Raw genomic sequence first — 22,562 nt, forward strand, 5'->3', positions numbered from 1 at the left:
TCCGAGTTTGCGGGTATGTGTGACTGGCAAAAATGTGCGGCGGCGGTGGCGTCGGCATAAAGTTTGCTACTTTGTGAAAATTTCATGTCTGCGGCACTCGATAGTGGCCACAGAAATATATAGCCGAGAAAAGTGCTGTCTGGATCGTGCTTTAACTGTTGCCAACTTATTTAGAGCTGCTGCCGTTGCCAAATTTGATTTTTTTTTTTTTTTTGTACAGAACATTTCGGGTTTTTTTCATATATTTTTCGCTAGGTTTGATGAGGCTGTGATTGCAGCAGTTAGTTGCATAATAAAAAGGTTCGTTCGTTTCTGTAACTTGTGCCCGTTAATGGACGCAAAACCTGAATGAATCAATCATCGCACTCAAACTTGAACTTTTCCTGCTAATTAAACCCGACATTAGGCCAATAGCTAACGATGCTTGCTGATTAATATTGACAAGTTCGATTTGATTGAACCCAAGCAAACATTGAAAATGCATTTCGACAGCTGATTAAGCACAAAGTTCGCCGCAGTGATTAATTACTCAGTTCTGTGGAAAACCTGGAGTCAAATGGAATTAAATTGGCATTGTTGTGAATTAAGTCATTTTAGGGTGTACAGTTTCATAATTAATTCAAATCAATTATTATTTTAGATGTGTATAATATATGCTAACTACAATTAATGTAGTAGTAGTTTCAAATAACACGTCATAAGAAGTAACATGTTGGTAGGAAACGTGAAATTAAATTAGTTAGTTTGCCGGTTTCTTTCAACACTTTGCCATCTGAAGCGCTTTTTTTTATAATTAAATTTTTTGTCCAAATCGCATAAATGTTCTAATAAAATTCTGGCGTGGAATCACGCATGCAAATACACTCGCCGGCCATGGCATACATATGTCCGGGTCGGCCACAACGTAATCGAATTACCCCGGCGTATCCTGGCGTATCCTGGCTTATCCTGTTGCACTGGCCTGCGATGAAAGGAAGTGGCAATGGCCCGCTGCCCGGACATTCGGTGTTTGCCGTGGGATGTTGGGCGAGGAGGGCGTGGCCCTGCAGAAACAAATATCGCGGCCAGGGAATTTAATTACAAGCGAAACCCACCACCACTCCCCCTACCCAAAAACTCACACACATGTGCATTCGCACTTAGCCTTTATGTGCGGGTTTGCGGTTACGCTTTCCATCCAAATGGGATTTTTCTCTCTGTACGTTTTTTTTGTTTTTTTTTTTTTGCTCGCCCGCCGTCGTTTTTTTGGTTCATTTTAGTTAAACAAAGAATTTAATTAAAAGTGAAACTGAAATTTTATATTTTCAGCTTGTGTGCTGATATAAAAAGCTCTCTTAATTAAAACTTTTGTCACTCTTGCCCGCTGAATGCCGAACAGATTAAATATTAACTTTCCGCCAAAAAGCGCGCTGGAGTTTGGTTGCCATATCTGGAATTAAGCCGCAGCTTTGGCGGCACAGCTTGACTGGGCAGAAATCAAAAATGTCAACACAATTCCATCTGGGCGACGACTTTGGCGGGTTAATGCAGTGAGTTAATACAGCCTAACTCTGTAATGCAATTTACTCAAATATCTTTTATTCATATTTAATCCACTTTGTGGCAATTCCATTCGCTCGCAGTCCCAGGCCATCTGCTGTGTCACTCTTTTCTTATCGTCCTGCCAGCCATTCCAGCCATCCCACCCAGATATCCCAAGGAGTCAGCCATCCAGTCATTCTGCCATTCCGATTTCTCCTCTTCCGCTGACATCTGCAGACCCATGTAATTGGCATTCGAGTCAAGTGCAATTTTGCCGGCAACTTGGCGTTCTCGAAAGCAGAGGCCCAAGATGCTGGGTGGGATCGGTGGTTGGGTTGCAGTTTATTGCGGTAATGGTAATGCAACAGGACCGCTAGCTAGTCACCTCGTTAAAGGTAATTCCGCACAAATAATGCTCATGACTCCATTCTTTCCATTTCCGTTTCCGCCACTTCCGCCGCAGAAGCGCAGCGCAGACTGCCCGCTGGCGAACCCTGAGCTTGCACTTTTGAATCCTGGTGTCCTGGTGTCATTCTCGTTAGCCGGGGTCGTCTGACTTTTGGCCAACTTCCAGGCTTTCACCCTGGCCCACAGACCCTGCACTGCACATTGATTTTGCAATCAATGTTGTTTTTCCATCGCGTCTCCTTATCAGCAGCTAATTTGCATAAGTGCTCGGGCTTACTCAGCAGAATTATCATCCTTTTGCTGGCTGCGGCTCGTAATTCAATTACTTAGCCATTTGTCTTGAGCACCGAAGTCACATAAATCATAATGAAAGCCCCCACAAATTTATGGCTTTAGTTCGTTCCGCAGCACCTTCGTTGCTTGCTGATTGTGTGACGTGTTTTTCATTACACAGCTGATTGCATGTAAACAATAAATTTAGCAATTGAACATGCATAAGACTTCGTTACTTTCTCTCGGAAAAAAGGACATAAATCCGAAGGAGGAAGGGCGATAAAAAGTCGAGTTGACACTTTGCACCTCCGACTGCTAAACGCTAGACTGGGCTATTTTATCTGTTGGGTTCAGAACATAAGCCGCTTACGATTGCCATGGCGTTAGTAATCCCCCAAATTGACATGGTCATCATCGCAGTTACTTACCATCTTGATTGGCATAGCTAATGAGCCCGATTGCCGGGAATACTTGTCCTTGTTAATGAAATACCAAGTGTATATGGCATAGAACGATTTATGCTTTTTACCACCCTCCAACCTACAACGATTTCTCCAATAGTTGGGCTGGCAAAATTGCTTTAATTGGGCTAACGAAATTCGCTGTTGCCACGCCCCCTTTCGCCACCCTTCACCCTTCACACACCATTCCCCGTTTCCAAGGGGAAGCTTTGTTTGTTTGCTTTTGTCTGTCTGCCTGACTGCTTAGCTGGTTGGCTGCCGTTTTTGGCTTTCCGCACATCTCCGCTCCAGCTTTTGCTGCTGTTGCCGTTTTTGCGCAAAGTTTCCGGGGCGGCAAAAGCTGGATCTGACAGTCCCGTTGGCTAGGTAGGTGCTAATAATCGATATTATTTTGTTGTCTTTGGCAACAGAAGTTTACAGCGCTTTTTGCTGGCGTTTTGGCTGGCTTAAAATTTAAACGTGGAAATGTGAGTTAGAAATGCACGTGTAATGGGAATTAAATTCACGTTAAAGCAGTCTAAACAAGCGACAAACAGGGGATTTAAACAGGATATCCAAGCATAGTTGCATTAAAATGTTTACATTATTGACTGAGATTTTGGATGTCCCTTGAAGTAAGCTGCTTGTGCAGTAAGAATTTGATTTATTTAATGTTATATGTGTTACAGCTTACCGTTTAAGATGCTAAATAAATCTAAATTACTGTCATAGTTGCGAAAAAAAGTAATAGACTAAAGTGCACTTTATGTGTGGCTTTTGTTCAACGGTTTGCTTTGTTTCCGGCTTTTCTAACTGTCAGGGGATCATTTCCCAGGCCGTGCATCACTTTTTTGCCTCACTGTACAGTGTGCACTCTCTCGCCCTGGAAATGTGTCTACGCAGCCTTTTTTTCTGTTTTTTCTGTTTTTGCTCGCCTGCCCCGTTTGCCCCTTATGTCTTCTTTAATTGCTTTTGCGCACCAATAAAGCCTAACAAGCAGAGGTCATAAAAATACTTTTGCCCAAAACTCGACTTTATGTCCATTTTTTCTGGCCGCACTTTTCCCATTCCTGTGGCACCGACTTCCTGCTCTGTTTGCTGCATTGCTCTTTTTGTCAAGCGCTTATCATATCCTGGCTTTTGCTTCCTGCGAACGTTATCCTGGCAGTGCCGTTGCGCTTCCTGTGTTTGTTGGAGGTCCATAGAGTGGCAGCCAAAGGGGTTACTCAGTACCCTGCTGTCTGCATATGTTGGCATTTATATCCATCTATATGGCTCTGGTATTTTAAATTTTGGCTTGCGCACTTTTTCCTCCCAGTCCCTTCTGGGCCGAGCAGAAAAACGCTTACTTAATGCCTGGAATTGCCTCTCTTGGCAAATGATAAAGAATAGAAGAAACCCATAACTTGTAGGAGTAACTGAGGAGATCCAGAGGCTCAGCTTTGGCCATGTTTATTATTCCACATCTACGTTGCATTTTTGGCTCTACTCCGGAGTGCCGGCCAAGTGGTGGTTACATAAAATCCAAATTGAATTTTTGTCATCCCACTCGGTGCTCGGTGCCCCTTTTTTTTTTTGGTTCGCGTCTGAACCATTTATGCAAACGCAGCTGCGGCGGCTCAGGCACGTCCTGCATTCCAGAACTCTCATAAAAAGGACATGCCATACCATACCATACCATGGCTGGCAGGACCCGTAGCACGTGTCATCGTGGGCCGTTCCTGATGGAGAATGTGCAGCCATAAATCATGGCCAGCAAAAAAGGCGTACAGTCATGTTCATGAATGAATCCCTAATTACAATATCAACACTGTAATTGCAAATCCGTCAGGATGGAGGAATTCTTAAGAAAGGAAAGTGGATCTGTCAGCTGCTGTGTGTATCCTAGCATAATCTCCTGTGTGGAATAGCGACAGTCGCCTTGGGTCATTGATGTTGCCACTCCAGCAGGTTCTCGCGTTTCTGCCATTTCAGCATTTGCTACCTTTGGTGGCATTTTTAGAAAAGCGCATTGTTGTCAGCGCGGAATGTCAACGCTGCTGGCAGGCGCCATTGTCACAAGATCTGCTCGCCAAAAACAACACAAACAAGTGGCAAATGCGCGAGAGGAGCAGCTAGGAAAATCCTAGAAAAGGATGCTGGTTGGCTGGCCAGCTAGCTGGTCGGCAAAAAGTAGTTTTTCATTTGCGCCATTTGCCGCTGCTGGCGCTCTACGCTACTCTGCTTCTGCCTCTTCTCGCCTGCTGCCGAGTGGCATCAGCAGCGGAAACGGAAACGCAACGCCATTGTCACAGGGAGCCAGCGCTCTCTATTTCCTCCCCCGCTAACCCCACCCCACTGCTGGCCGCCATCTCCGGCCGCTTTTGGCCGTTGTTATTGTCATTGGAGCAAAACATTTCCGCCGACATGAATTTCGCTTTAGAGCTTTGTGTTTTTTTTTTATTATTTTTCCTTTTTTTTCTGCTACACCCGGGCGGTAGTTTATTTTTCCCTAATTCTTATTCCCTTTGTGGGTCAGGGCAATTACCAAGCTGCGCTCATAATTAAAATCGAGGCAAAGAAGCTTGGTTAGTCCAAGGAGATCCATGCGAATAGAACTCCATCCGTTTTAGCCACATATTTAAAAATTAATTTGACTAAATTGAAACAACATTGGCCAGATTCCAAGCCAGACACACAAACACACACACAGTTGGCACAATCCTTTTTGCCTGATTGAAATGCAAAAACCCAATTTGTTGAAATTCGAATTGGCAAGCGAATGCAACAAATCAATCAGTTTCCATCAGGATATGGTCGATCCTCATGTGTGTGTGTGTGTGTGACTGAGTGTGGAGTGTGTGTGCTTGTGAGAGAACACACACTGCACACCTGGTCTAACCCGATGTCCATTCAACCAGGACACGTAATGTATCAATCTATTTTGCGGTTTATTCCATGGCCCAGACATCCACCGCATCCCCCAACCACCGGTCGCCAATTCGTATTGGCCAAATGCGAGTGGGGGAATTAAATTAGCAATCTCCTCAGACATCGTGTACTACAAATGTATAAAAGATTGAAATCAATTCGGTAGCCATTCGCCATTCAAATACTGGCTATCTATCCGTCAGTGATTAAATGCAGCTTTAAAGTCACTGTGTGCAGCATTATGTTTATGCAACGATTTTTTGTACCTAACAACTTTTTATGACTTCAACGCATAGTGCTTTTTCAGTAATTATTTCCGAAAGCTTTCAATGAATCTGTTTGGCAAATAAACAAGTCAGTTTTTTTTTATACTTGGCAAAACATGGACAAATATTCAGTTAACCAGATTTGATCATACAAAAAAAAAACTAATTGTGATTATGTAAAATACTTCAACGGACATTTTTGTGTATTTTTAACAACACTAGGTTAACTAAAGATGATGTCCATTTAACATATCTATATATTGTATTCATTTATATTTTACTTTTTGTTTATAAAAACATCTTGTTCACAAAGTGGCCGTCATAAACCAAGTAAACCAGTTAACAGTCCTATTAACTGAGCAATGACACTTGCCAACACCATTTTAGTCCGAGAGTTGACAGACATTGTTAAGCACTCTTTTCATTGTCCCTTCACTTCCAATCTTTGGCAAACGCCTTAAATATGCATATTTTTGTAATTAGAAACTGGTTGCGGAGTGGGTCTGCCAGCGGGGGCGGGGCGGGGGCGTGGCCCTGGGCCAAGTTAGCGCAAAACATTTTTTGCCGCCTCAATTAGTGGCAGGGCGTGGCAGCTGGACGGGCAACTTCAACAACACCAACACCAGCTCAGTCACGTAGTCAGCCAGTGAGATCTCATTAAAATTAAAAAGCACTGCAAAGCCATCGCAATGGGGCGGAGTGGGTTGATTTCTTACAAAGGGGGCTGTGATGGGAGATGCAAAGGGAGCTGTTCTAAATTTGTATAGACAACATGGGGGCGTGTAAGCTGGAGCAACACTTGAGGTCCAAGGGCTGGCAGGCAGAATTTAATGACTGAAATTGCACAAAGCAATGCTCGGATGGGCGGAAAAGGACAACGACGCCCATATATCGCACAGTGTTACGGCGCCAGCAGCAGGACCTGCTCTCCGTTGGTGCAACTTTAATTAAGTTTCGATTTAAGCCAAGGACCCACATCGATGAATGTGTGAAAATCAAAATATCCAGCAACAGTGCGGGAAATTGGCACAGCAAGCAATTTGCTCCACACTTGGCTTGTCTTGCAGGTGGTACTGGTACGAATTTGCATAATGCAAAAGGAGTCTGGAGGAAAGTACCTGGCTAAATTGGTGATGAGTGCAGACTGGCGGAACGAAAACTACTCTTTAAGTACATTTCTTTAGAAGCTATAAATGCTCGCTTTCTTACAGCCGAAATGAAGATTTATGACCCCATCGTGGTCAGATAAAATCCAAATTAATATGCAAGTCGTCATCATTTGCATTTAGGACGCTCTAAGTAATGGCAAAAGTTTTTTCATTAAACTGTCACTGGCTAACTGAATCTTTTTGGGGCAGTCTGGGCAGTTGTTGCAGGCGTTTGCTGGAAATTCTAGAAAAGCTTGCTCGCATTATTCACCCAGAATTGTGGCCTGTGCAATTCGTGTAATTTCGCCTTCAATAGAGCCTGCTCCTTGCAGGATTATTCTAATGGCCAAAGCGACACACCCTTTTCTGCTGGTGTTGCTCGGTGGGCGCCTTGTAAATATGACACAAATGGGTACAATAAATTGAAATAAATGCAACACGGGGCAGCAACAACGAATGGTAATGTTCCGACCACAGGGGAACTTCAACAGCATTCGTCGGTTATTAATACTCTGGCTATTTGGGTTGGGGGTCACTAGACTGTGGCGATGGGAGTAATATAAATTGGTGTCATGTACGGCCAGCAAACACTCAGTCAGCAGCAACAACGTGGCAACAACATTTGTGGTTGTATAACCAGCAATTATAAAGCCTGCTCCTGCCGTTGCAGCCATTGTTATTTCGGTTATTGTTGTTACTGCCAACGGTGTGTGTGTTGCAATTTTGGAATAGAATGAAATATAAATATTAAAAATTGCGCATATGCATAGAACACAAAGGCAACGAGGGCCCAAAAATAGAAGCCCAAACTCGAGCCCTACCGAACTATAAAACCAACTACGAAATCCTCTTTCGTAGGAATGCGCCAGTGTTTCGCTTTATGTTTGTGTTTTTTATGTTTATTTAGATGCATTACGGTTCGTTGCTATTTGCAGGCACTGTGCGTCCTGTTCGGTCCCTTTTGCCAGTTGTTTGCATATCCATTAGCTTAGCTTTTTTATGTTTTATTTGTGTTATTTGTGCTATTTGTGCGGTGCTCTTCGGTTTTTCGTTGTAAGCTCCCGCATGTCCTGGGACCTTTTGCATTCGGTTGCAGTTCATTAGAGCTATGGGAAATGGTCAGGGGGAATGCCATAAATGTTATAAGGAAATATTGCCTTGGTTGGCCACAGTCAGCACATCATCAATCTGCATGTTAATATTCTGCCATTGCATCGAGCAGAACCCAGAAGGATGAAATCAATAGGTAAGTCAGTGTGCATTTCACTGGAGCAAGCACAATGTTAATGGCATCATTACTAAAATGAATTCATGAATTAATGATCGAAATTTGATTCCATCTAATTACGAAATGAACGTGTACGTAATGAGAACGTTGCGCATACGCCATGTATAATTTTGCATTCTATATAGAGTTCTGTCATAAATTACGCATACGCAGCGTTTTATTTTCCAGTATCTGTTTCGGCAGCATAAAGCCCGGAATTTAATTTACTCCCCAAGAGAAACATTCTTAATTATCTTCTCCCGATTCTGATTGCTAGCCAAACATGGCGATGGCAACAGCTTCAAATTGTATTAAAATATATATCTGCGAACGCGCCGAACTCCTGCTTTCGCTCGACCGGCCGACTGGTCGAATGGCCGTGGCCAGTGCATCCTGTCCATTTCCGGCGCCAGGACCAATTCAAGCTGCTGGCCTGCAGCCTGTCATCCTGCCATGTCATGATTGTGATAAATGACGTAAAATGATGCCAGCGACAACGGGAACGACAGCACTGTCGGTCTTCGTTCTGCTGCCAGGATCCTCCGCCTACATACCCGCTGGCCCCCTATCCTGTTTTTCTTCTCCTTTTCCCAGCTCTGCACGTCTCTGATATATTTTTTATGTTTGCAAACACACACATACACACACACACTCATCGGAGGCTGTGTAATTTCGGGACATATAAAATGCAGCCTGCAATTTGCCGCCATCATCCAGCCCAGTCTCTTCCTTCTGGAGATGCAGCCAAAAATTGTACTTCTTTGGCTTGTTTGCCTTAACGAAATTGAATTTCTTGTTGGATCCAGACAGCCCATCCCATCCGATCCGATCCCATCCCTTGGTTAATAATTTAAACTTGTCGTGTTAAGGCAAACACTCAGGCACAAAAAAAAAATCATCGTGAAAGTTTTTCCGATTGTGCAATTAAATAAGCAAACACTCATGGCTGGCGCCTTAATTAAAATGCAAAGGGCTTGCAAGCCAACATATTTACACTCCGGCTACGGGCTGGCTGCTCTATACAGCCTGCGATATTTGGCTCCTGCACAGCTTTTCCGATAAGGGAGGAAAAACAATAAGGAGCCTGGCGGGGCAAAAAGTTGGCGGGAAAAAGCATCTATTGCTGCATGGAAACGAGCACATTACGCGAACGTAGCTAGGATAAGCGCCAAGTACTTAGGGGCCATGCCTGTGTTCGGGAAATTGGCTGATAATACACCTTAACTGGCAACTGGAGCAAACTGAGAACAGGAGGTCGAAGGATACACATTAATCTGCTGGCTAATGGATATTGGCTTCGAACGCACTGGGAGAAGAGTCCCTTGTACTCGGTCTTTGTCTATTATTTTGACTTTAAAGGGCTATTTTCAATTCTATTAACCGGCAAAACCCACATCGCTGTGGAAATATGCGCTGGAAATATTGATATCACGTACTGTTGCTATAATTGAAATATTTATGCTTTCTACCAGGACATTTGTCTTTTGCGGCACCATAACTCACGGAATCGAAACAATCCTACTCTGTGGCCGGTGTTTTTCATATTTATTGCCACACTAACAAATCGTTTCCTTGCTGAGTACTAAATAGTCACTGCGTGGCGGTAACCAAAGTGACAAGCTTTCCATAAATCATTAATTACAATTTATTGTTGGCAATTTGCACCTTGCAGAGGCCAATTTATGTCGCCCAGTTCGATGGGGCGTAAATAAAGAGCAGGCATCGCTATGGAAAGTAACCAGCAGACTGGCGATTGTTTACGGCAGCCAACTAAAATATCTGTTGTCAACAACTATCCGTTGTCTTGGTAGTTTTCCATTAAGGCCATTGTGTGACTTTAACCATATATCAAAAGTGTGGCAAATGTGCAAAATGGCTTATTAATCACTGGGGGAGGGGGGAGTCTTATGCACTGCGAAGCACAATGCACAACATTTCAAGCAGCAAACTAATAACGAACAAATTTGGCCAGCTCAACTAGAAACGATTTTAAATATGAAGTAGCCGAGCTGTGGGCATGAATATTTAATTAACGCATAATTGAATGTAAAGGGAAACTGTGAAAATACGAAAGCGGCTGAAATTAAATATCGTATGCACACACATATGCATTTTTGCTTCTCTCGTAGGTTTCAATTGACAAAATATAATTTGTATGCACACAAAGGAAATGCAAACTTTCACATTGTATTTGTATTTGCATTTAAATGTGTGTGAATGTGTTTACAATTGTCATGAATATTGCAATTTATTTGGCTTCTGCCGTCGTTTTTGCGCCCAAAAACATTTGTTTAACAACAATTTGTGGCCAGGTTAGCCTGCTGCAATCATTTCCATTGCCCGGCACCTGTCACTTCGCCCCTCACGACCGTGTGGGTTCTCGGTGTTAATTTGATATTTTATTTATTGTTGTTCAATATTTATACATAATTGTGTTTGCGCTTTCACTTTTATGGCCAGTGGACGTGTGTCTGCTTCAGATCAGAGTTTTAAATCAATTAAATCCAGGAATGGCCACAGAAGTTTCTCTCGTTTATTGACCGGCAAAGACCCCCCGTTAAGTGAGTTCAATTAACAATGAACGGCAGCAATTTTTAATTAAATATGATTTGTTCTACCGGGATACGGCTACTCAACAGTGAATTATTTCATATGCATGCTCATTGATCGCAATATGGGGGAAAGCGTGAATAAAGTAAAATGAATTAATAAATCAATTTACCAATTCAATAACGTACTTAGCTAGAAATGCTTGTACACATACCTTGAATATATTGATTATTTTAAAGCCCCATAGCTCATGACGTCTACTGTTGTAATAGACCCGGTTAATTCCCGTAAATACGATAAAACAGTCACCATAAATACTAACAATGGCCTCTGCTCCCCATAAATTTTGCAATCGATTTTCGTAGTAAAATCAAAAGGGTTTACTTAGCGTGGCGCTGTCAGCAGTTGAGTAGGGTAAATACGGCCCCAATCAACTCGTCTACAACACTATCAACATCAACGTAGCCCGATTTGGGGGCATAATTTTTATAGACCCCCCATCGCTTTAGAGGCGATATTTGGTATTTGGAGCGAATTTACGTTTTTTTTTTTTTCTACCGGGGTGGAGAAAGTGGCGGCAAAATGGCGCATGTCAGAGTCAGCCAAGCAGAATGTGAATGCATTTTTATAGCCAGTTGAAAGCGTAACGTGATAAAATGCTTTGCGAAATTTTGTTGTGAGCCAAAGTTTAGACGCCGCCAGTCCGCAGTTTGCCCTTGGCTTTTCCCAAACGATGATGATGAGGTGGGTTTTCGCGGAGCTCAGTGTGTGCGTGTGTGTGTGTGTGTGTATATTAAAAGTCCTCACCTACGCAACCATATGCCACACTGCGTCGGTCGACCTCCGCCGGCATGTCTGAAACTTTTGCTGATAAGGTGGAAAAGTTGAAACGTTCATAAATCACGACACCAGAAACTTGTTTTCCACTATAAATATGCAATGGCCCTAGCTCAACCGTTTGACCCAACAACATTGTTGTGCCCAGTCACTTGATTTGCTCATTTTATGCGCAGGATTGGAAGATGGTTGGCCGGGCAAAAGTCAAACTGTTTATAATCCCCGACACTGTGTCAGGCAAACTACTACTTTGCCGATCGCCAGCCTAAGCCAAGGACTTACACTTGGCCACTTCTAGCTCCAACTCCAACTCCAACTCCATCGGCTTTTGGGGCCAGCCGCAGGCCAGGGCGGCCAAAGAGATTTGCAACACTTGTAACACTTTGCCAACATGTTTACCTCGAAATGCTTTTGCATCCCGAGCGGCTTTTGTTTGACTGAGTGCGGCTGCAGCTGCAGGTGCAGTTGCAAGTGCAGATGCATATCCTTGTTGCCGTGAATGGAGTCTTGCCCCTTTTTTTGTTGACCTCTTGGGCGGCGGGTAGATGCTGCTAATGGCACATCCCACGACCCTCACTGTGTCACCCCCGCACACATCTCCTTGGTGCTCCTGCACCAGATCCATTGTCCTGCTTTGTGTTTTTGTGCTGACATAAGTAATCGCTCTGATTCTGTGGCCCGGCTTGTGCCAAGGCATGTACTACACTCACTGAACAAAGATGGCCCTAAAGTGCCAGCAATGTGATTGCCACTTGAACAAAAATGAGATAAATTAAAAAACTTCATGAATAATGTTTATGACAATGCTAGTGAGTTTGATGATGATTTTCAATTTAAGACCAGCATTCTAATACACCTATTTATATTTAAGATGGTTGAATTGCATTCAGAGTGTAGGCAATTAGAATTTTGCTGAGTGCAAGCTCCCAATTGATTTATGTTCGACAAAAGTGTTGTCGTTCACTTTTTGGTTTTTGTGAGATCCCTTTTGTGTGCCCAGAGCAATCCCAATCGCAATCCGAATCCCCTCTGGCCCCATGGATGGCTGTAAGGTTTCTTTACTTGCGGCTTGCCATTAAGTTGTTAAGTTATCTATGTAGTATCGGCATTTCGTGCGGTTGGAAACAAACATTACATTATATTGTTGTAAATGTACGAAATTAGAAATTGGCCGACACAAGGCGATGCTTTAGGATGCCCATAGGAGCGATGCAGGCCCATATCATGGCCATCTTGACCGCAGTTTGTCTGTCTGACGGCTCTTGTTGTTCGTGGAAGCCACTTTTTTCTGTCGGCCAGGCCATAAAGACGAACAATCAGGCTGTTTTGGGTGGTGGAGAAACGGACGGTAATAAAGTAGAAACGTGCAAAAACTAGAAAAATGTGGTCGGAGCAAATAATAGAGAGAACTTAGCACAAAAATGCACAAAGTGGGTGGAGTACCATAAAGAAGAGAGAAAACCCCCAAAGTGGAACAAAAAAGAAAACTGAAATTCGACGATGAGCAAGTACGAGCAAGTTTTGGCTACGTGCAATTCCTGCTCTCAGGTCACTTTTGCGGCATGTCAAAGGTTAAGGGGATGGGGCTGGTATTTTGTGGAGGTGGTGGGGTGGGGTGGGTTAGGTATATGCGGCTTGTAGCTGTTGGCCATAAACTTTCGCCTGTTGAAGCGCAAAGCAACAGAACAGAACACCCACCAGGGTTAGTCGTGTGCGGAAAGTGGAGATTGCTGGCTGAGAGCTACGGGTGGATTAGTGCAAAAATATCTTCCCCGTTGGTTCTATATTTCTCGGCCAACATTTAGCATACTTCCGGTTTTGTAGAGATGGGTATTTAAGTATTTCTCCACCCTTTACTGCACGCAGACACCCGGTTTGGAGCGAGATCCTTGTGGGCCTTCGCTTCAGTTTCAGTCAAGTATGTCAGTTAAACAGTGCCAAGTCTTGTAAGTCAATTACCTGCCACTGAGCGGAAATCTCCGACCGCTTACATAAAGCTTACGTGTCCTTCTACTCAGCTCACTCTTACCACTTACCACTTTGTGTGGTGTTGCCTACTTTTGTGCGCAGCGCTGTCTCACTTCGCCGCTTCGACTGACAGGATACAAAGCAAATTCCCAATGCAACGACTGCATTATGATTGTCACTTCAAATCCTTGAAATGCTGATTGAATGGACGGCAATTCGCTCGGAAAAGCCAGTCGGGAATGGGGAGGTGGGTCGGTGTCGAGTTGGTGGATACCCAGCACTCGAATGCTGACGCATAGCATCAAACATGGAGTGCAGCTGAACGTCACGCACTTGGCTGTCGCCGTTTTTATGCTGCCAATAATTCAAACTGCTGTGCGAATGCAAAAATGACAAGCCAAGTTCTCGACTTTGAAGTGGAATCGCAGAATCGGAGAATCGATGCGCAGAAGCACTCAGGAGATAACGACTGGCGACACAAACGACCGGAGCACATCTACATAGCAGAGCCCACTCCTCCACTAGTCTGGCATAATAAATGAACTCCTATTCCCCAGTCACGTCATTTAATAATGCAATCCCAGCCGAGAACGGAGTTGGCTCGCAAGGCTGTACAATTAATTTATCATCATAAAATAACGCAATAAATTTTGAAATGGAAATGCCCTGACCGCTGTCAAAAGTTTCCGGCTTGAACTAGCTAAATAATTCATTTCGCTACACAAAGGAAGTGCACAGGAAAAAACATTATTCTACATAATACTTCCAATAGTATTTTGTTTAAAAAAAATTAAGACCACAGAAGAAACTTTCAATGACCCAATTTTCTATAAAAAATTGGAAATTATCAGAATAATCAATATTTTCTGACATATTCTCTCGGTGTGCTGTAAGTCGGAAAGGCCACCAATTTCGACCATGAAAATCTTTAAGAAAGTTTACGTTATGAATAGAAGGCCGAAAATAGGTTGCTAGCCAATAGCAACAGAATGTCGAAGGAGCTGGCAGATGAAGTTAGGTTTGCCCATCTGCGTCAGACACGAAAAGTTCCTAATTGAATTCCATGGAAAGTAGTGAGAATCTCGTTATGAATGGCCAACTCAAATTACTGGTATCAGTTGAAGAAACTAGCTAAAAATGCTTAATGATTCCAACTTTTGTCTCGGCCAAATTGTGTTTTAAAATGTGTTTATAAAATTACGGCAACGAGTCAAATCAATTGAAGGAAACTTTTATCAACTTCATTTGCCGTGTCGTTTGCCTAATTAAAGTCAACTTAGTTTTCGTTTTGGAAAGAAATGGCAGACGAGGATGTAACTGGAGCTACAACGTAATGCAAACAAAGTCAGTTGCAGGAAATGTAGTTTTCTTATTTTCCCCGGCAATTCGCATGTCAATCATGATTTGCACAGAGAAGTTGGCTCAGTTGGCTCCCCAAAAAAATTAATAAAAAAAAAAAACGAGGGGCAGCAGTAAGTGTATAAAGGTAAAGTGAAACTGTTAACTCTATAGCACCCGTAGCACGTTTTTCATTTATGCGCATGGTGGCCAAAAAAGGGCAACTGACACTCCCAGTTGACATGCATTGAAATAGAAGTAAGTTACCCAAGTTCTTGTCGCCACCTGCTAGCAATTGGCACTCTGGAAGGGAAAGTTTGACAAGGTGTTGACACGACACCTGCTCGAGTACAGTTTATACACTTTATACAGTCGAATGAAAAGCAATCTGAATATACATATACATAAATATGTTAGTATACAATTTATGGCCACTTAATTTAACTGAATTTTGCGATTCATTAGTTGATGCGCCGCAACCAAGTGAAACTGCTAATTCCCATTTCGAAATTGATTTGATGTAATTAAATTTCAATTTGCAAGGCATTCAGCTGGAAAACACACCTACATAACTAACTAATTTGACGCTCACCTGGTGTCCAATCTATAATATTTCATGAAACGAATTATTGACACCTTAATCGATGCTAATTATAAACATTTGTCCTCTAACAAAGCCGGAACATGGACGATTTGAAATGGCGGTGCCATGAAAGTTTAGCTAAACAACACATTATGCATGAGCGGAAAATTAAACTCTAATTTTATATGCAATATTTTACGCTTATTTGCATTTCGATTATTCTCGATTCCATAACAATAACGGTAGGTGTGGTAAGAGGAGCACTTCAAAGGCTTAATTCGCTTATAACGCTTGCCACCACCTCCTGTCCTGATTGACTCGCCTGCCTGTTGGCTGTCAAGGCATTCTCAGCTTGAAACCATTATTTTGATAAATAATTGAATATTGTTTCATTATACAGCGCAACTTGCCATGTAAATGCATTGTGGCTTCTGCCCCGGCTGCTGTTGCTGCTGCTCATGGCGTTCTGGTTCCTGCTGCCGACATCAAAATGCAATTGACTTTTCACTATATTGCAACTTTGAGGTTTTATCGGTGTGTGGGTGTGTGTCTATGTGTGCGGCACCATGGGTGTTGATTACAGCAGCCACCACTACTACTACTACTACTGCACATTGCAGCCCTACGTCCTCGAGTGCGTGTCTGCATTTCCGCTGACGAAGCCTTGTTGCCAATTTGGCAACACGACCACAGCTGCCAGCGACAATTTGAGGCAAGCAGCACTAGCTGGAGTGGAGTCTGTTGTTCCGACTGTTTTGTCTTCAAATTTGGTAGCAATTCAACCCAAACTTTGCCAGTGACTTGGATGCGGTGTCTGCTGGCTGTGGACCACAACACTTTGGCTTAATTTACCGGAAACTTTTCCGCAGAGCATCTCACATATGAAACTTTTCCATTTTCATTCCGTTTTCCACTCGCGCGCGCTCTTCCTGCAGGCACATAAATTAGACTCGTCTATTTTCAGCAGCTGTCAATTGACATTTTTCCCGCAAAATGAAGCCATTTAGGCAAGTCGAGGGCAAGCCAATTCTCTTGGGCGAAAAGTCATAAACCTTCGGCTCCGCTGGCTGTGCAGCATAATCGTTATTTATGTGAGCGCGTGAAATGTATAAAAATGTTGCCTTTAACAGGACATAAAATTCCACAGTGCCACGCGATATGGCGACCCGTTTTTTCCGTTCTTCGTTCGCTGAACTGCCATTTTGTGCAGCAGGCCAACGTGGCGTATGCGTAACGTTGTATAATGCAAAGGTCGCATTGGATATGATTGGATTTTTGTTCGGTATTTAAAAAGCATTGAACTTATGGCGTACGCCAGCAGCGGCAAATGGCAGTAGCTAAATGCAACACTCGAGAAAAAGATTATCCTTACAGATTAGCAAAGCCTTTATGCAGGATTTTAACATTACGTTAAACAAAGATATAAATTATTTGCTAAGCTTACAACACTATTTAAAGGGATTACTATCCCTCGTTTACTGCGTGTTGCTGCATTTTTGTCGTTATTTTTTTGCAGTGCATAAGTAGCATCCATAGCTTTGGCATGGATTCCCTTGCACACAAACACCGCTGCTGTTTTTGATATTCTTGCTCCTGTTTAGCAACATTTATCGCCGTTTTGACATAAACACACATACGCACTCACACACACGGGTAATGGGCGGCGTACTTAGGGTGGAGAAAGGGAAAGGGAGAGGGGAAGCGGGAGCGGGAGCGGGTTGGGAACGACAGGCAACACATGCTTGGCAGCCATTTTCACATTATTTTGTAAACAATTTTAAGTTGAATGGAAAATGTTTATGTTTTGCCAGCGCCATCGCATGCTGCACCCTATTTAACTTGTACTTTAACCATTTGCAGTCGCCGAGCTGAAATTCAGCTTTTATTTTTCTTTTGCCGTGTGCGCGTCTGCTTAGGGTTTTTAGCATGCGTTATTAAATTTATTGAACTCGACAGGAGCGGCCTTATAAAGAATACAAATGTGTACGTGCAACCGCGCACGGCGTCATAAAATCTATATACATTTTTTCACATTGTTTATTGTGATTGTAGAATAACTCAACTCTTTGCCGCCATCAGCGGCACACTTTTGTTGGTGTGCAAACATTTACACTGCTTTTCATTATGCCAAAGCACACCCACACAGTCATGTTTATGCAAATGTTTGCTAAATAGTTTACATCTTCGTGTCCTGTGTGCATGTGTGCCAGTGTGCGTGCGTGCGTTAGTTCACTGTGTTGGTTGGTCTCGTATCAAGCTTGGCATGAAGCCTTGGGCATATTTGCATAAATTACCACAGAATGACAGAAAACAATGGAGCACCACCGCCGAGTACTGGACAAGGGCATATATTGGTTTCCTAATACAGTGAGTACTGCTTAGAAAGAACATCTCTTTTTACCACTTTAGATCTGTCTGAGAATTGTGTCCATAAGTATGCACTGAAAAATTAAGTTCGCTGTGGAAAAGATGCATTTAAAGCATTTGGTAAATAATTTGGTTCTCATATATCCTTCTGTGCCTTCCCGATCCTTGTGGCACGGACAGTTACCGACAACCCACGAATGCGTAATATTGAAGTGGATTGATTGATCTGGCACATGCGCCAAAAGCACTTGTACGCTTTTGCTTGAAAATAAATTTGATTTTCTCCACACTCTGGATGCCTGTTTTTGACATGGGCTCCAATTAAAGTAACGTGCCACGCCTCGTAGCACGATTATTGATTGGTCGGTGGTTGGTGGTCGTTGGACTAGCTGCACTCACTGGCGGAGAGCTAACTTTTTCTGCTGGGATGTCATGCCCTATATTATAGAATTCAGTGTTCCTTCGGATGACGCCTCTGTCGACCAGGACATTATTGTTGCATACTTTTTAGCATGCGCTTAATTACATGGCATTAACAATGTGTGCTTGTGTTAGTTTGTTTGTGTGAAAATTATGCGCGTTAGTAGCGTTTTACATGCTGTACTGTTTTTCTCGTTTCTCCCATTTTTCCCCGCTTCTCCCTCAAAGGCAGCTCATATTAATTGAACAATTTTTTAGCATATTTTTTTGCTCGTTTTTGCGATTACTATCGCCGGACATTTTTACTCGTTTTTTTTTCTCTCCCACTGACCGCTGAATGCGGGCTGCTTATTAGGAGCCGCCCTGTGGCGCGGTCTGCGTGTTTATAATTCACACTTCTGTTGAATGCCATTCGGGGAGTGCATTGCGCAATGCAATTTCTCGCTGGCAATCGGTTGTGGACATGGCCATCGTTCCAGATGGCTACTTCCTCCATGGGCCAGGGGGAGTGGCGAAATGAAGTCATTACCTGTAGTTATGGCATGACAGACTTTAGTTGTCGTAAATAGCAACCTTAGTCAACGCCTCTGCCATCAGCCAACTTCTCCGTTTCGGGCCAATTATAACATTAGGGCCATAGTAGCTGCTGGAATGTGTGGCGAATAGCTCGTACAGTTCAGCGGCCTTTGCGTGTCTTTAGTCGACAAGTACATAAAATATTAAATCCCAAAGTAAGTTTGGAAGTTGTTGAAAGCTTAGCTGGTTTGTCCACACGCACTTTGCTGAAACTTAATATATATGAAATATCCAGCTGCGTTTCAGATTTGCGTATTTATTGCTTAGGGGCTCGGCTTTATTTCTGTTTTAATTCAGTGTAAACAAATGTTTATGTGGGACTTCCTTTTGTTTTCCATAATTTGCGTTTGTTCTCCGTTTCGCAGTATCGCAGATTTTTGTTTCATTTCGCCATTCTATTTTCGCCCCACGTGTTGACACTTGCCAAGTGGCAGAGCCCGTGGCCATTTCACAGGGCCATTGTGCAGCCGCATTTGTAGCCATTGTTGTGGATTCCACCCACATCTCAGCTCGTTAGGCCCAGTACTCTCAGCACAATCACAAGGACACTGGAAAAAAAGTTATAGAAATCCTATTTAAGATGCGCACATCATTCACGTGTAAATTTAATCAATAATGTTTATTTATAATCAAACTTTACTTTTTGTAGGCATAATCACATTAATATTTAATTATCATATATATGATATTTTCCTGCCAATATTTTTCAGAATATGGAAAATTCAAGCAAGAAAAAACATGAAATTAATACATTTCATGCTAGAGAAGTTAATTAAATGTAGAATTGAACACATTTTTTGAACTTGCAAAGAAATTTATTTTCATCATAAATTTTAGAGCTCACTCCGGTTTGAGTGCTCTGTTTTTTTTCCCCTATGCATACTAACACACTCTGCAAAAACGAGGACAAGGATGAGTGTGGAGGGCACTTGAAAGCGACACGACTAATTGGAGCCAGCTTTCTTACATACGATTAGACGTTACGTATGCGCCCCGTTGTTCGGCATGTGCCAAATTTATGAGGGCCTTTTTAGCCATTAGACGCGAGCTGTGAGTCGTGAGCCGTGAACCGAGCACAGTGTAGAGGGAACAGGGATCCGCCCAAATGGGTAACAAAACTGTCGTCGATGGGCGGGTCATCGGCGGACAGCCTTCAAATGCAGAAGCGTCGGATAATTAACGACGTGAGTGAGGAAACTGCTGAAATGGCGCTAATTGCAAAGCAATCGTCGCACGTGAAGGACTCGCTAAATCACAGTCTCTATCTCTATCACACGTTCCCGGGCAAATAGCCACCATTACGGACGCTCGACTTTAGTCTGCATTATTTGCTCTCTACTTTCGGCTGTGCTGCCCACGGGGGAAATGGCCAGGATCTAAGATGACGAAGGTCAATATGCCTACACTTAGCCCGGTTTGGTTTCCCATTTTTGGGTCACCATTCTGGACCTTTGTGTGTGCGTGTGTGTGTGTGTGTGTGTGTATACTCCAGTTTTTATTGACAAACGCATAAAATTCGCTTGAACCTTTTGTTAACCCAGAGGACACCTTTGGGCACCAGGGTCCTCGTTCTCGGTGCCATTTCCTGCCGTGTCCTTTTTCCGGTACGCCTGGTTGTCTTGGGTTTTGCCTTTCAATTCGCTTACTTAAGTATTTATGAGCTAGCAATCCCCGGAATGCTGTGTGTCTTTATTTGTGCTGCTACTTTGCTGCCTTCTGGGCGTTAAATTGAGTTGGCCCACACATGGCCACACCTGAGCGATCATGGAGTTTCACTTAAGTGGAAATCTTTGGTTTTGGTTTGGTTTTCTCTGTTCTCAGCCACTTTAAGAGCTGCGCCTGAAGAACTTTAAGGACTCACCCAAATAAGAATAATATATAGCTCGCGATTACATAAAACTTTAGCTAGTAATTTCCAAGGGGAGAATTTAGTGCAGTTGCTAATTTCGAAGCGGAAAAAAGGGAGCTCTAAGCCGAAACGGTTAGCGTTTTTTATCGCCACTCCTGTGCCATAAATATGCCTAGATGGTTGTCAGGACAGAGAGGGGGGAATTCGGAAGGACCAGCGAGGACCAATCGGCTTGGACCACACAATGTCTCTAAGTAGCTACAGCACTCCGGGGACCAATTACCCCACAGAGCCGGATCGAGTCAGGTAACAAGCTGGGTTTGACCCGCAGCCCTTCGAGTTTGTCGCCGGCAAAGCCAAAAAATTAAGTTACGTTTAGGCAACCGAAAAAGTTTGGCCCAAAGACGGTCCGTCCCGCTCCGGCCGGCCATATGTTTCACTAATGGTCGCGCACATTGCGGCCATTAGGATATGGCGCCCAGCAGGTGGGTCCTTCTACCCCGCGGGTATCTGCCGACCAAGGATTTTGGCATGCCAGCCAAGTCCTCTGCACTTTTCTCTCTCACATCGAGTCCTTTTTCTGTGGGAGAGCGAGAGAGTTTGGCAACGAAATAAAAAGATTAAAGTTGAAAGTACATTTTTAAATCAATCTGCATGGCATTACATTATAATACTTGATTTTCAAAGCTTTGCCTAGCATTTCAAATATCGAATTGAAACTAAAAATTTTAATGCTTGATACATAGCTGCAAAGCATATATTTTGTGGCTTATTATTAAATTATTGTTACCTTAAAGCTTAATCTATTACTATGATTGGCTTAGTGGTTTGTCAACCAATATTTAATAATTGGTAAATGCCAAGATTAAAGCTGCAGATAACATTTCGCAAAAGTACCAATACAAACAAATCTACCTAAATTGGCCAAATAATCTGAAATGTTTGATTAAATTGCAGTGCTGTTTGTTTTTCTCTTCGAGCAAAATTAATGATATTTGAGACATTATCTGCACTGAGCGCAGTTAGGCATTTGTTGAAATACATAACCCGTTGCCAGTGCACCTGCTGTTAAACGTCGCTTAACATTTTCTCATTAGTTATAAAATCACTTATTTGCGATGCAAATTGATTGAAGTCAAATGTGGTCGTGTGCCGCATGAACTAATGGCGCACATTTCGTCTCGGGCAGCAATGAAATTGCATTTGTGCATGACCGAATTACCAAAACTTGAGCAATCATAATAATAATTATGCAAAGCAGGGACGGAAACACCTGGAATTACGAACACACACACATAGGGCGGCATTCAGGATCAAAAGGACGATTTGGGGGGCGATGCGCAGCGCTGAGGACAAGTGCAAATTACTTTGGCTTTGTTTGGTCGTCGTGTCTGTGTTTATTTACTCAGGCTTGCCTGACGCAAGTATTATGCAATCCGGTCGACAATAACCTTATCAATGTCTCTGTGTGCAAATGCAAGTTGCCCAAATTGAAAATGCGACCTCCATGCCCCCTTGTAGTCGAGAAGTCAGCTCAAGTTTTCATGCAGTCGCATCGTCAAATATCAAAGTTTGTCAAACTAATATCAGTGACTCTGTCGTCTTCTTCGTCTGTGTACTTTCAATTAAATAATTGTCATTACAAGTATGTGTCAATAAGCCCGACAACGAACTGCACTCGAAGTCAGCACTTTCCGCTTTGTTAGGCACTCAGACAATCCTGTCCAGACATTAATCAACTCTTACCCAGCTCAACCCGAATCACAAAATGGGGAATTTATGCAAAAAGAAAAGTCGAATAAGGAAAATCTTCAGATTGCTTCGCAGAAAGGCAAAAAAAA

At 43.0% G+C, this 22,562-nt stretch overlaps 2 long non-coding RNA genes across 2 annotated transcripts; one reads left to right on the plus strand and one right to left on the minus strand.

Moving 5' to 3' along the window:
* Window positions 1-1,427: 1,427 nt before the first annotated feature.
* lncRNA:CR45562 (long non-coding RNA:CR45562) lies at window positions 1,428-2,362 on the minus strand. Its single transcript, NR_125273.1, has one exon. It is a non-coding gene; the product is annotated as a long non-coding RNA:CR45562 (long non-coding RNA).
* Window positions 2,363-13,527: 11,165 nt separating this feature from the next.
* On the plus strand, window positions 13,528-14,278 carry lncRNA:CR45563 (long non-coding RNA:CR45563). The gene has a single exon (NR_125274.1). It is a non-coding gene; the product is annotated as a long non-coding RNA:CR45563 (long non-coding RNA).
* Window positions 14,279-22,562: the final 8,284 nt, after the last annotated feature.

Source organism: Drosophila melanogaster, chromosome 3R (assembly GCF_000001215.4).
Source record: "Drosophila melanogaster chromosome 3R".
Taxonomy (NCBI): Eukaryota; Metazoa; Arthropoda; class Insecta; order Diptera; family Drosophilidae; genus Drosophila; species Drosophila melanogaster.